Source organism: Pagrus major, chromosome 13 (assembly GCF_040436345.1).
Source record: "Pagrus major chromosome 13, Pma_NU_1.0".
NCBI lineage: Eukaryota > Metazoa > Chordata > Actinopteri > Spariformes > Sparidae > Pagrus > Pagrus major.
The window spans coordinates 4,823,716-4,838,758 of NC_133227.1; positions in this window are offsets into that span (position 1 = coordinate 4,823,716).

The following is a 15,043-nucleotide window of genomic DNA, read 5'->3' on the forward strand; positions in this document are numbered from 1 at the left end:
GCTAATCATGTGTGTGTCTGTTTACATCTGTGACGCGCTGGGAAGCCGTCCAGCTGACACTCTGTGAATTTGAGTAAAGTTTGTACTATTTCTTTTCATGTGCGTAGAAGTTGGAGGCTGGTATCTTGAAATTGTATATATTATGGAGGCGTTGGTTGAGTGTTATGACATTATGTTAAAATCAGCAGGCTGTTAAATCTATTGATAAAGTGCCAGATGGCTCTTTGGTATTTTCTTTGTTGTATCTTGCTTTTAAAATTCCTTGTGAACAAAATGTATAACACTCTTTAGTAAGGGACGCAGTAAGGCTGAAAAATGGCTAATCCTGGATTTTACTACACCTCCACAACATTGGAAGACTTGTAAGAAACAGATTACAAAAGACCGCTCAAAATGTCATCAAAGATCTTGTGACTTAGACACTCCCTTCCTCGTAAACGTTTCTCCTAGTTTGTATCGGTGACATCAGTCTGACATCATCAGGGTTATTTTCTGAGACTTGACAAAGCTCCTCAGAGAGCAACAGATGTCATCATACGGTTGTTTTCACAGAAACTGTGGACATTTGTGGTGTTCCCCTTTAATCTTAAAGGATAAGTCCTGCCTAAAATGAAAATTCAGTCATTATCTACCTATCCTCATACAGATGGAAAGTCAGGTGAAGTTTCATAGTCCGCAAAACCTTTCTGGAGCTTCACAGCACAACAGCTTAGCAGCATTCTCCTAAACAACTGAAGTAGATGAGGACTTGTTGGACAAACTAAAAAAAAAACAACCAAATCAAATTAACATGAAATGGCTCCACACAGCAAGTCTTCTGATGCCCTGAGATCCCAAATTGATTGGAAAAGACGTTATTTACACCCTTTTTAAATTTGAAACTTCACTGTAGCAGCTAAGCTAAAAGCGTTAGCAAGCACCCTGAAGGGCTGAAGTGGGTGCACAATGACGGTGCATCGAAGATGTAAATAACAATCTTTTCAAATCAGTTTGGGATCTCAAGCTTCAGGAGACTTTGATCACACTGGACAAGGTATATGGAGCCATTTAATGTTCTTTTTTTTCATTGTTTCTTATGTTTTATAACAAGTCCCCACCTACTTCAGTTATTTAGGAGAATGCTGCAACGCTGATTTGCTGTGAAGCTCCAGAAATGTTTGAGGGTGATAAGAAAACGACCGAATCTTCATTTTTGGGTGAACTTATCCTTTAAAGTGTCCCCCACTAATGTAGGTCAAATTGATTTAACGACTTGAACAACCTCTTCTGTATTGTGTTTGTATTGTATATTCACATGAATTCATCATTTTGTTGGTTCAATTTCAAATTAATATCATGTCACCAGTTCCTGTAGACTTGAACTTAAACTCTGCATTTCTTACACATCAAATCAACTTTTTCATGCACTTGAGTCAGTCACAGTGTTGAGTTATAAATAGGTTGAAAGGTGTAGGGATTCTCTCGGGTGGCTCCTTGATTAAAGGGCATGCCATTTACCAGCGATGTCCTGGGTACAAATCCTCCCTTGGACATTGTTAGATGTCATCCCCCTTTGTCTTCTGTCTTCTCTGGCTCTTTTCTCGTAGGCTGGACCAGTAAAGAGAGGGAGGGAGAAAAAAACAGACTTGAATCCCATTAGACTTTTTCAGCTCACACTCTTTCTGAATAGATATCATAAAGGCATACAGATTGCCCGCTCTCCTTTGGATATGTCTCCTTTATTTTGTCTCATCGTAACTTTCTGTTTTTTTATGTGATGCACTTGATGCAGAGGCAAAATCTAAACGGACCGACATCCCCTGCACCCACTGAGGAAAGAGCAGATTATTTTGCCCTACAAACGACCGTTGACTTCTTGGTGCTTTATTCGGGAGCTCCCTCTACTGCAGCCTCACTGTCAGACGTTGTTGTCTCGCTGGGTGCTCCACACTTTAAAGGATCATAACATGCGTGTCCCTCGTCTGACCGAAGGATGTCTGGGATGTATACGGCCAAATTAACCAGAAAAAACTCAAATCAAACGCTCCCTCTAAATGCTATTCCTTCTGGACTGTAAGCGTCTTACAGCATCCAGTCTTCATTGCAGTGTGTAGTCAAGAGTAATGATGTGTGGTAATGATTTCCTTGGGGCAACTCATCTTTGTTCATTTCCCTTCTGTTTTCTTCTCATTGAACCTTTCAAAGCCATTTGCATGGTACCGTGCAAAATAAATAAAGTTAGGAGCCAAACAGTTACTCCTCTCTTGTTGGCACAGAGAGCGCGGTCTCAAGCCATGTTAATCACCAACTATTTATCTGTATCTGTGCTGGATGTTCCACATGGATAAACATGCAATTTGAGGACAGAGAGCAAACATGTTTACATATGTTTGTGTGCCATTTATCTTTTGCTTCGTCTCAAGAAGCCCGTAGCAAAGTCATTTCATCATCATTATGTGAGAACAGTAATTGGCAAGATCTGCAATTACCAGAGGAGCACATTGTAGATGTATTTTGAATTATACATGTTGAGGCATGCATAAATGGACCAAAGTGTGCCAGAATAGTCGTTAATGTTCCCTCATTAATGTGCAACATTTGTGTAAAAGACCTTCAAAAGACCTTGAATATTGTCAATAATCATTAGGCGGCTGTAACGTGCTGTTTCTCCGGCACAAACAACGAAAGTATATGTTCCACAAATATTGTTGCCCTCATGTGTCACTGTGTCCTCCCTATACATGGGTCTGAAACTGATGTGGAGCACAGTGGTCGCAGAAGTACCTCGCAGTGGTAATTCGTTGTGTGCCACACTCCTAAAGGTCGCAGTAATCCAGCAGAAACTCAGGGTTCAGCATCAGCGTGTGAAATAGGTGAGTGTACACAGTGACTTTAGAAATGCAAATGTGAATGCAGGGTGACTTAAGTATGTGTTGTAAATGTCAGAGCAATCTTCATTTGTGCTGATAAGAATCCCAGCTGCTCGGGCGGCAGCAGAAGGAACACGTTTTACCTTCTGACTCGATCCACAAAGATGTGGGAGGTTTATAAGGCACCAGGTTGGTGGGATTTTGGGGACAAACCTCATGCAGCTCATGTAGCGATTGGAATCTCAAGGCACGATCATAAAATGATTATCCATTAGGAGCACAAGATGGATAATTTTTCAGCCAATACAGATTACTTATAATTACATGCTTCTCTTGGCCAATGCTAATAAGATGACCAATGTGTTAAAAAGAAGTTCCTAGCCTGTAGTTTATGCACACCTTAGGGTGATTAAGGCTGAGATGTAGTGAGCAAAGATGGATAATCGGTCTATGATTTGTTAGACTAGATTTGCCTTTTCCCCTTCTCTTGTAGAACATGTGTTGTGTGCTGCAGTTGTTCTTCATCTTTTTTTCCTGTGTTTATCACACAACAACAAGCCATGCTTGTGAAGTCTATGAAAGCAATTTGACTTTGTGTTATCTTTGATATTTATCGGCTATCATTACACAGATTTCAAGAAATACTGTCGTAATGACACTTAAAAATGGAAGGTAAATGTGATTTGTATTTATTCAGATGCATCGCTATTATCAATGCATCTTGATTCATTAAAATGTTTAAAATTCTATACATGATTTATTTTTTCTCACTTTGTGACTACTTGCTATTCTTCAAACATAGTATATTTGCAGTGAACCATAATTAAAGGACCACTGTGTAGGATTTAGTGGCATCTAGCAATGTGGTTGCTGATTGCAACCAACTGAACAACCTTCATCTTACCCTCACCTGTGGTCGCTGCGAAAAACGGGAATAGCTTGAAAGGCCCTTTCCAGAGCCGGTGTTTGGTTTGTCCCTTCTGGGCTACTGTAGCAACTTGGCAGACTCTGGAAGAGGACCCACTCCCTCTGTAGATATACATATTTATTTTAAGGTAAAGAAACACAACAATGATTTTAATGTTCATCCTCTCTAGGCCCGTTCAATGCAATGTTTTTATTATAAGACTATACATTTAGTTTCAATATTGGGTGAATTAGGTTGAAAATCTGACTGAAAGGTTTCAGAATTGCAATTTTTGTGCACAATTACTGGTAAATTAACAAAGCCGTTTCAGAGTGGGGAGCAAGACATTGGTTCATCAAAAACAATGACACGGTTGCACCTGATATATCAGAGGTGAGACTGTACAAATGTTTTTGGATGGGAGCCACTCTGGGCCAAAGCAGGTCTCCGCACAAGCCACTCATAATCATCCTGTTAAAGTCAGCGATATTTCTCCATCTGCTATTTTGGCCATGTGTCCTGAGGAGGAGGACAATGTAAGAAAACACTGCCTGAATCGGACACCCTACAGTGCCTTATCTCCTATCACCTGCCATTTGCCCCAGTTAGTGCCTTTTCATTTCATAACCGTGAGTGCAGCGAACAGCAGGAATGACAGCAATGGGAACTGCTCGAGTGAGACCCTGAGCTGAAAACCTGCCAATAACACCTGTAAGCCCAACGAGCCTTTACATTTTACCACTTCTCTTGGTTTTCAGCTTGCAGACCCTTGAAATGCTCTTAGACATGTCTGACTTACTGATTTTCAACAACTCTCGAAAGTGCCTGATATATTAAAAAAAAAAACCTTTCGAGGTGGCAGTGTGTGTGTTTTACCAGAAACTTGAAACACTGTGGGGTGCAAATAGCCGAGCCATGAGAGACATGATTTGTATGTAATGAGATGAATGAGTGGGAGAGCTCTGTGTGGGCATGTGTGTGTGTGTGCGTGCTTATCCTACGCAGCCTACGCTATGACTGGCTTATCGGGGGATTTTGTGCACAAGGAGTAGGATGATTCGAATGTTGGAAGACCACTTGTGGCCTACCTGGCTTTGCTAATCACACCAACGCTGCTGCTGCTGCTTCTCCATCTTACAGTCAGAAGAAAAGGCGGCTCAGCAAATGCAGCATATTTGTTATAGTACTTTCTTTTGTGTGTTTTGATTTGTCTTTCCATAATGTCTGGATTGATTTTTGAACAGAGGTTATCTGAGTTAATCAAAAAAATATAAGGGTAGGAGCACATCCTGGACTCAAATGTGGGTTTGTTAGAGGTGCTCTTTGGATAGGGATATATGTAGACATAAAGATCTCAAGAAAATGCCAAGGCGCTCCGTTTTAAAGGTGCTTAATGTACGTTAACTCACCAGCAGCGGAAAGCAACATCGATAAGTTTCGTTTTACCTACACTTCAATCACTTAGACTTTACATGCTTTAATGCTCAAAAAAACACATCAGTTTTCTCATATTATCCACTGCTGCAGCACTGTATACTGTGCTTTAGCTCCTGCCTCTTTAAGGCCCCACAGTCTGCTCTGATTGGTCAGCTCACACACACCTGAGCCACCGGCCGCTAGGCATGAATTATGTAAATTTTGTAGTATGATGTCATAAAGTCACAGAAAAAGGCGGGACTACTGACGAGGCGTTTCCGGAGCAGTGTTTTCTGTCGGAGAGAGGAGCTTCTGTTGGTGTAGACAGTGACCTTTTTAACTTTCACGCACACCCTGAAGGAAAGGAAAAAGCATAATAGGTCTCCTTTAAACTAAAATTCTTACATATAGCTCCTCAAATCTATTAAAATGCCTTTATTGTCTCGGCATGGTCACGTTAGACCTCAACTATTTGTTTTAGCATCAAGCCTTTGTCAGACTGTACGACTCCCTTTGCGAAGGCTTGATGCCAAAATGTGTTGGAGTTTGTTTTGACAATAAAGACATTTGAACAGTTTAAAAGAAAGTGCCTTGGATTTTCCTTTGCAATTTTTAGAGGTTATCTGAGTCCATTTTTTCTTTCTTCAGCCTCTGCACACAAAGGCAATTTAAAACATACTTGCTCTGCAAGGACATGAGTAGAGCCCACTGCAAGCCGCTGCGAGGCAAATCAGATGTCTAGTTTACAGTGATGTTCAGCTGATCCCTGTTTTGCTTTGGGCAAGTGGGCTTTGCTTAATTGTTGCTGAATAGTTTATGAGGTTTGTCATGTTGGGGCAGGGACAGCCTAAAGTGCTGCAGGCAATGATGTTTTTAGTTTTGTTTTTTAAAAGGTGAATCAAATAAATCAAAACCTTTGAAACAGAATCAGTAGTCAGTGAGCACATGGGCTGTAGTTCTGTTCTGGATTATAAAATAGCTACAACCGGGTTTGACTCGGCTCAGAGAGATCATGCATGTTGTCCACAGTCTGTGTACAGCGTTGTCAACTCTGATAAGACATTTCTCACTTCTATAAGAGGAAAGAACATCATGTACTGTATAAAGATTTAATGTTAAACATGTAGTCCTGGTTAATAGTTCAACAGAGCACCATCACTTCTACGTGACAGACAGACTGGATTTTTTTCTTTTTATGATCAAAAAGACTTCAAAGTGAACAAACAAACAGGGAGGCAGGCAATATTGCTGGGTAATCCACATCTGAAAAAAAAAAAGTCAGATCTTGGTTAGAGAGGGATGCTGGCTCAGTGAAGCGTGTGCAGCTGCAGAGTGGAGCTCTTCCCCACGTGCACGAGCGTGAGCATGGAGGTTTTTTCCATTTCTTTTTTTTCAATTCTCACTCTTTTCCCTGCAGCACTATACCTCACAGTCTGGGATTCAGTAGCCAAATACAAAGAGCAAACAAAATAGAGACTTTCTCTCGGTTCATGATGTGATCTCCCTCTTTTTTTTCTCCTTTTTTTTTTTGGTATGTGATGGACAAGAGAGTTTACTTACACACAGCGCTGAATAATGTGTCTGAAAGGCCGGTTATCTTGAAGAAACCCTGCAGAAAAATCTACCACATCTAGTGACAGCTCTCATACGAAACATATCCTGAGCATCCCGACATTCTGATTCATTTCTTCCCCTCATCTCTCTCCACATGTCATTCCCAGGGCGAGGTCTGCCTTGGGTGCCTCTTTTGTCTGTACATATGATGTAGTATTTCCACATTTTAAACGCGTGCCAGAGTAGGTAAACAACTCAAACTGAATAAAAGCGCATCCAGTGTCGTGTAAGGACTGGTGGACCTGCGAGCTGGCTAAGTGTCCATGTATGCTAAGTGCATTGGGTCACCTTGGTTACTGCAGATTCCAGCAGAAGAAAATGAGGACAAGGGCGAGACGAGGATTGAGAGGTCATTCACTGGTCGCCTCTTTTTGACCAGAGAGCTAATGATAAGTGTTGTGTTATTTGATATTTTTGCAGGTAGCACTCTCTGACTGCAGCTCTTCACATTTTCAGCCATTCATGATCCGCTCATTGGGCTCGTGTTTGCTTATGCACACACACGCTGCCGATAATAGGAGTAATTTGTTGGCAGAAAAGGTGTGCACTGTAGGTGAGACAAACATCGAGCATCTCTGCGAGTTTGTTGTGGCTCAAGGCTTGTGTCCTGGCAGCACGGGGTGACGGGGAACACGGAAAGCTTTTTTTGTAGGTTATTTTTGGTTGGAGTCCATGAAAAATTTAGCGGTCACTCAGTTTGTACAACGCGAAGGAGGAGAATCCGGAGAGGGCAAAGTGTCTTGTATATGTATATTTAAGTGAATGCATTTGGGATTTTGACCTTTTAAAAAAGAATGATAAAACGTGCGGTTTGATTTGCTTTATTCCCGGTGACCTTACTTATAAAATACTGAGGTTATTATTTGTTTTGTGTCCAAAACATCAGAAAAGAGGTCATGAGAAAAAAATCCAGCAAAATTCCTCTACGCCTCTCATGTGCCTTCCATCCCTGGCCTGGAGTGATACATCAGCCTCTACATCTTCCTCCTCTTCCACCTCCTCCTCCTCCTCCTCCTCCTCCTGTCCATTCTCATCAGCCACAGGCATTTCACTGCACAATGCAATATTGTCGAGCATTCAGCAGCACACAACAGCAGTACATGAAGAGAAGTTGGGGCATGCTCGAGCAGCAGCACAGAGCCCCTCTGTGTAACCCAAAGGTGAAAATGGTGGCTTCTGGTTTAGTGATGCACAATGAGGGAATTATTTGAATAATGTCCTTTTCCTCTTACCGCAGACACACTTCAAAATACATATTAATTAGGCTCAATGTGCAAGAAAAGAAATCTGCTCCCAGGTTTTTTTACCATCCATATTTTAAAATCCACATGGCGCGTTTGAGCCTGGTGAGCAGATCAGAATATGTGGCGTATTCACAATGTCTGGGAGAGCAGGCGATAGTGAAGAAGAGAAGGCACACGAGGGAAAGGACGACTCAGGTCAAACTACCAGTAGCATCTGTCTGGTTGTTTTGATTGTCGAGCACGCTACAGCGCGGTGGGCTCGAGCAGCAGCAGGGTTTACCTCAGGTGACTGTTTTGTTGCGAGGAAGACTGCAGTTAATTTAGTTTGAACTTGTGTGTAAAAGCTCTCAAAGCGCTGTAGCTGTTGCTGGAAAGGGCTTCTGACCTGCAGCTCAGCCTGGAAGAGTTCAAGCTTTTCAAGGATTTTGGTTTAAAGGCAGACACACAGCATCTCTTCAGTCTGCACACAGCACACATGCAATAAAGCTGTCAGAGGATCCTGCATATTATACCTTTAAGGTGAGGTGTTTGATCATTTTTCCAACCGCCCTACTCGGTTATCCCAATGGTCAGGCACAAAACAGACAATCATAAACATCAAACTCAGTATTTGAAGAAAAAAACCCTGAAAAGTGGAGATCTAAACAATGAACCGGTTCCCTGATTATAATTTCCTTTCTATAATTTTGACAGTGTCCTTTAGGATCTGTGGATCCATACATGGATCATGACAATGTACAGACAACAGGTGAACTCTTCACTGCACTTGTGATGATAATGATGTAGATGTTATGAAAGGTTTGAGTGCGTCAGTGTTCCCTTGCTCAGCAGCGAGGGGATTTCTTGTCCAAATTGAACACATTAATGGTTAATGATGTGATGCAGCATAAATTATCTGACTGACTAAATGTTTCGGATAGTTTCTCTCATTGTCACTTGAGCTTCTGTGCACAGAAAGTGTGTGACATCTGACCATTAGTATTTTGTGAGCATGTTTGTACTGTGTCAGCACAAAGTATGAACTAGTCTTTGTCACTTTTGTCAGAGTTATTTTTTTAGTTTCCCTCTTTTACAATGCAGCTCACAAACGTGGATGGATGCTATCATGAGACATAATCACAGTCAGTCAGTCGCTCCCCTTCAAGAGGTTGACAACATGCTAGTTGTGTATTTGGATGTGAACGAGTCGATTTAAACCAGATGTTCAGATGAAGGTCATGAGAAGGAATTAAATGAATCCTCTGTGGGCCTTCATCACTGGTCAGCATCGATCTTCTGAAAGCTGGTTTTGCTTTGCCAACTGTTCAACAGTGATGAAATGACACGTTTTAGTCACGTCACACAGGCTCCTGCTTGTAGCCTTTTGGTGAAGCTAACACTGATGTTAGCCTGTTAGCTTAAAATTTCCAATATATTAATGGGTGGCTTATATATCCTTTCCTCCACTGACATGACAAAGCTGAAATTGAACATCTGTCTTTATTTGTCCAGCTAGCCAGTGACAAGTGAAGTGAGACAGTGGTCGTCATGGAGACAGGCAGTCTCATGAACATTTTAAACACAGATACAGGCATGACAAGACAAGTGCTATTGGACGAGAGGATTGAAGGACCAAGTTAAGTTTACAGTTCTAGTTGGGATTTCTTAAGTTAAGATACGAGGTCTCAGATAGGATAGTGAGCTTCTGAATTGTCTGTATCCTAAGGTCGGACCAACAGGACTTTTTCTGTAAGGTTGTGATTTCATAGTTCTCCTGTTTTAGTATCCCAGCTGGTGAATATACTCTCCGAGCTAATGTTAATATTTATTTCCCTTCAAATGCTCATTTTCCGACTCTGACAGGTGATAAAATGTTACCACTGCAAAGATTTACACCTGATTTTCTTGCTTCGTATTTGGCATCTTCCATCCAAACGTGCAGCTGAAGTGAGAGGAGGGATTCAAAGAAAATAACTCACATCTACCTTGAAAGCATTCATTAAAAACATGTCATGCTATTCCTTCGAGTGTATTAGTCAGATTTATGTGGAGTGGACTGCTTATGGCAAAGTAGCAGCTCCAGAGAGTGTGCAGTGTGTGGCTCAGCATCATGAATGTTAGCAGCAAACAGATGCTGTCTCCATTTAACATACATGAGATGTGTCGTTTCTGGGGGATCAGGTACACATGAAGCAGCAGTGGAGTTCAACCCTGGGTTCATCACATATGACGAGGCTGACGTCCTGCTTTGTGCATATTCAGTAGCTAAGGAAGAGATGCATGGCTGACAGTGTTGCTAGGAGACCACACACAGCGACTAGTGTGAGAGGCTTGATTTCACCTCCCTCCCCCATTCTGTAGTCTGGCTGCCTTTCACTGTTTTTCTATCCTCTCCTCCTCGTGCTCGCCTCCATTTGCTTATTCCCTCCACTCTCATATTGCCCTCCTCGATATTCCTCCTCCATCAGTCTGCCTCCAGTTTTCCGCCTAATCATATTTATCTTCAGCCCCGTTGATCCCTCTGTGACTCTCCATTTATTGGCTTCCCCCGTTTTTCACCGTGCCCCCCCCCTTCTGTCTCCCTCCTGCTGCCTCCTCCTCTCTAGCTGTGTGCATCTCAAGCTGCTCGTTCTTCTCCTCAACGTTTCACTCCGTCCACTGCTTCCTCTCCGCCTCTCTCGTCTTCTCTCTCTGTTTGTTTCTCTGCATCGCTGTGTGTCGGGCTCGGGCTGTAGCGTGTGGCTGTGGGTTCAATATATGACACTGTACAGCAGTGGGCAGGAATGTGGTGTTAGGGAGAAATCGAATAAACTCATGTAGGTTATGTCGCATATATAGGTGTGTGTATATATATATATATATATATATATATATATATATATATATATATATATATATATATATATATATAAATACCTGCTAGTTTATTATTTCTCGATAAATCGGTTAGTTGTCTGATCTATAAAATGTCAGAAAATTGTAAAAAAAAAAAAAAAGTCATCAAATGTTAGGGTTAGGGTTTTGTCCAAAACCCAAAGATATTAAAGGTACAGTATGTAGTTTTGGGGAAAATTTTTTTCAGAAGATTTTAATCAGAAGATTTTTTTATGCCTGAACAAACTAAATAAACACAATTTCATACTGTTTTTGTTTATATTTGGCAGACCCTGCCAACTTTCTTCTTATTTATTCAGTTATGGGAAAAAAAAGAGTCTGAGTCTGAATTTCTTCTCCAAAACTATATAGTGCCCCTTTAAGTTTAAAAAGTATTTTGACTTTTTTGTCTTAAAAGTTTACTCAAACAGATTAATCATTGATCAAAATAGTTGGCAATTAATCTAGTAGTTGAAAACTAATCGATTAATTTTGCAGCTCTAGAACCTACACCATTCATTAAATGAGACGTAAACACATGTCCTACTGATTTCTTTCCCACTTACTGTTGCATACTCAGCACAAAGTGTAATTGTGCTTACTTTCTATTTAATTCAGCCTTGAAGGGATTCAAATCTGAACATCCTGTTACATATGAGAGCATGTCAGTCTGAGGACTGGCTGTGCAGAAGAAATAAGAAGATGTGTATAATGAACAAGATGTTCTATCTGCCCTCTAAATCTAATTACTTCTGTTCAAGCTGCTTTGCAAAGGCAAATACATCTTATGAATGCTCTTTCTTTGTCATTAAAAGAAGGAGGCAGGCAGGTTTTGGTAACAATATCTTGTTTCAAATCACCGTTTTTGTGGATGTCTGTCTGAAACACAAAGGGATTATATACTCCGAAGTAATTGAATGTGTATTTTGAAAATGTCTCATAGAAATATTGCCCCTACATCGAGGCCCGGCCAGCGCTGTGATGTGTGCCTCCGCTCTGCAGCGTTACTGCCTCACTCACAGTGAGGTGCAGCAACACCACAGTACCACTTGCTGAGGTGGAGGCTGAATGGCAGCGGGCTGCAGCACACAGCGTTCCAGAAGTGTTAAATAAGTGGCAGTGAAAGACCATTTTAGACAGAAGGAAGCAAGTTCTTTGACTGCATAATATTTTACTCATAACTCGACTCTCTCAAATGTTTAGGGCATTTCCAATTTTTTCTGTCGATTATGATCTAGATTCTCCGTTATCAGTAACCCGCAAACAAATCAGCTGCTGTGCATTTGCAATTACCGCCGCACACCCTATATGTGTGCTTAGCATGTGCGGTGGATATGAGTATGTGTGGGTGATCTGTTTGCCTATGTGCATGAGTGAGTAGTCTGCAGCGTTGCATGCAGATCCAGCGACATGAATCATGGCTCCATCTGCCTCCTGGTTCTAATGAGAGGAATTCAAGCGACTCCTGACCCTGCAGATGCTCCTGAAACAACTTGCTAAATGCTCTGAATTTATTTAAGATTTAAAGTGACTCCAGGGATTGATCACAGCCAACCTATATGAGCGCACCACATGTTTTGTCGGCCTGTAAAAAAGATTGTAGCTCAGTTTGACGAGACAAACCTGCCTGTAGATGGAACACGAGGGTCTCCTGGTTCTTTTACTCGGCTAATTGCACACCAACCCACGGCATGTAATGCGGCAATTGCAGGGCTGCCTGCTCAAGCTGCCAGATCCTAGAAACCCAAATCAAAGCTCCAGTTAACAAAAGCCCAACCTACAGTCGCAGCTCCCTAACCTAATTAACATTGAGTCAGCAAGCATGGCGGCAGCAGCGGTCGAGGTTGTGGTCAGGGCTGTGGGATACAAGAATAGCAGTAGCCACGCTGACACACTGGATGACACACTGGGCTGTGACAAAAGAATCACACACTGCTACACAGCTCGACATGCCGCCTCGTCCAGGTGACAGCGCCTGATGCTCCCACTGTGGCTTTTTGTGCTTCCGCGCTGGCAACAGTCATAGCCGGAGGCATTATGTTTTCGGTTGTCTGTCCATCCCGTTCTTGTAGATGCAGTCTCTCAGGAATGCCTGATGAATGATGAAATGTCTTCAGGTCAAGGTCACTGTGAAATCACAAAACATGTTTTTGTGCTTGTGGCCATTACTCAAGAATGTCTGCGCTAATTATGACAAAATTTCACATACATTTGTAATAGGATAACATGATGAAGTGATGACATTATCTATGCAAACGGTCAAAGGTCAACTTCTCTGTGACATCATAAAGTTCTGCAATAACTTAAAACCTTGAAATTGTACTGATTGTTGAGCTCTCGTTCTGCAGGAAGAACTACACAATCAAAATATGAAGATGGGTGTGAAGCAGGGATGTCGACTCGAGTCATTGTGACGACTCAGGTCACTGTTTTGAGGTCCTGTAACTTGTAACTTGATTGAAAATGAATGACTTGAGACTCGGGATGGCTGTACTCATTTTCTGGTTTCAGTTTAGTTTTTCTTTAATCCGGCTGTCAGTATTTCACTGTTTAAGAGTGACGGGGAGGGGATTTTGTTTTTATTGAGATGAAATTAGGAAACAAAGAAGCTTTTATAAAGATATATGTTGCAAAAGCGAACTCCCATACACTGTCTAACTGGCAAGAATACATTTATTTACAATGTTTCGATGTTTGGGACTAGACTTGCCGAGGAAAAACTGACTTGGGACTTGCTTGCGACTTGAACCAAATGACTTACGTCAAATGTCTGGTGTGAAGCATCCCCATTTTAGAATTTGTTGCTTCTTTGCAGCACCATCAACATTTGAAGGATTGTCTACTGTCATGGCTACAACTTTGTGCTCTATCAGACTCAACTTTATTGGCCAAGCATGTGAACACATACTGTACAAGGAATTTGACTCTGTTTTTATTTTTTTAAAGACCTTACACATACAGCAGAACAAGAACAACAAAGCTTAATAAAAATAAAGTCAAATTCTTGATGACAAATCACAAGGGGGGTTTTACAATCTTTACAGCAAATGACATCATCTGTCTTAGACCCTTGACCTGGATGAGGAATATCTTCCATTTATGGGCAAAATGGAAGAAACCTCGGGAAGAGCAACAGAGGAGGGATCTGTACAGAACAGACCAGCATTAAGCTCATGGGTTTGATGAATGTGACTCTCCACTCTCTCAGTGAAGACAGAATGTTTATGGCTGGAAATTATCCTTTGAAATCATACATGTGTGTATAGTGATAACTTCTATTTCGCCAAGAATTACACTTAATACCTTTTAATTACATTTCTTTTAAAGTCTTCCCTACGTATTTTATACAAGGCTGGTCAGACATGGATGTAAACCCCAGCTTGACTATGAAGAGGCGTAAATCCACAAGGCAGTAATTCTAGTTTGTTTTACGGTGAGATGCGGTTTAGATATTGTTCTAACAGTAAGGCTGCTGTGCAGTTGGTGGTAAATGTGGTTTAAATGGTCCTGAATATGTACAGAATTAGGAGAGCTATTATGCTGCTGGAATGTGTAAATGTCATGTATTTTTTATGGCCCTTTTATGCTGCTCGCATCCTTAGTCAAGGAGTATAAAAGCATAATTTAGAGCTCATTAAACTGGATTCATGGGCTGTTTCATTGTAACATGTTGTGGTTTTAAAATGTATCAAGTACAGAGCATGATTAGTTTTGTAATATATTTCATTTTACTTCGGGGTTTCTGCTTTTGTGAGACAGAAGACTATTTAAATACAGAGTACAAATTTTATTTTAGTTTACTTACTGTACTGCACAAGTACACACAAAACATATGATGAGATTATAAAATATGATGTTTTCATAAACTACTAAACATTTTATACAAGAAATATTCAGTCGATTAATCAATTATTCGACTGACAGAAAATTATCTGCCAATTGCTGCTTTTTATTTGAGTGATTGACATTTTCAATGCAGCATTGTATCTGTACTTTTACTTAAGTAACAGATCTGATTACTTCCTCCAACACAATATATGAAACTATGGAGCTTAATGCATCTCATATGAAGCCACCGATTCAGCTTTGGTCACCAACAATGCTGCTCAACTCAAAACAAACAGTTGCCAAAAGCACCAATGATAATGCTCCAGTGTCCA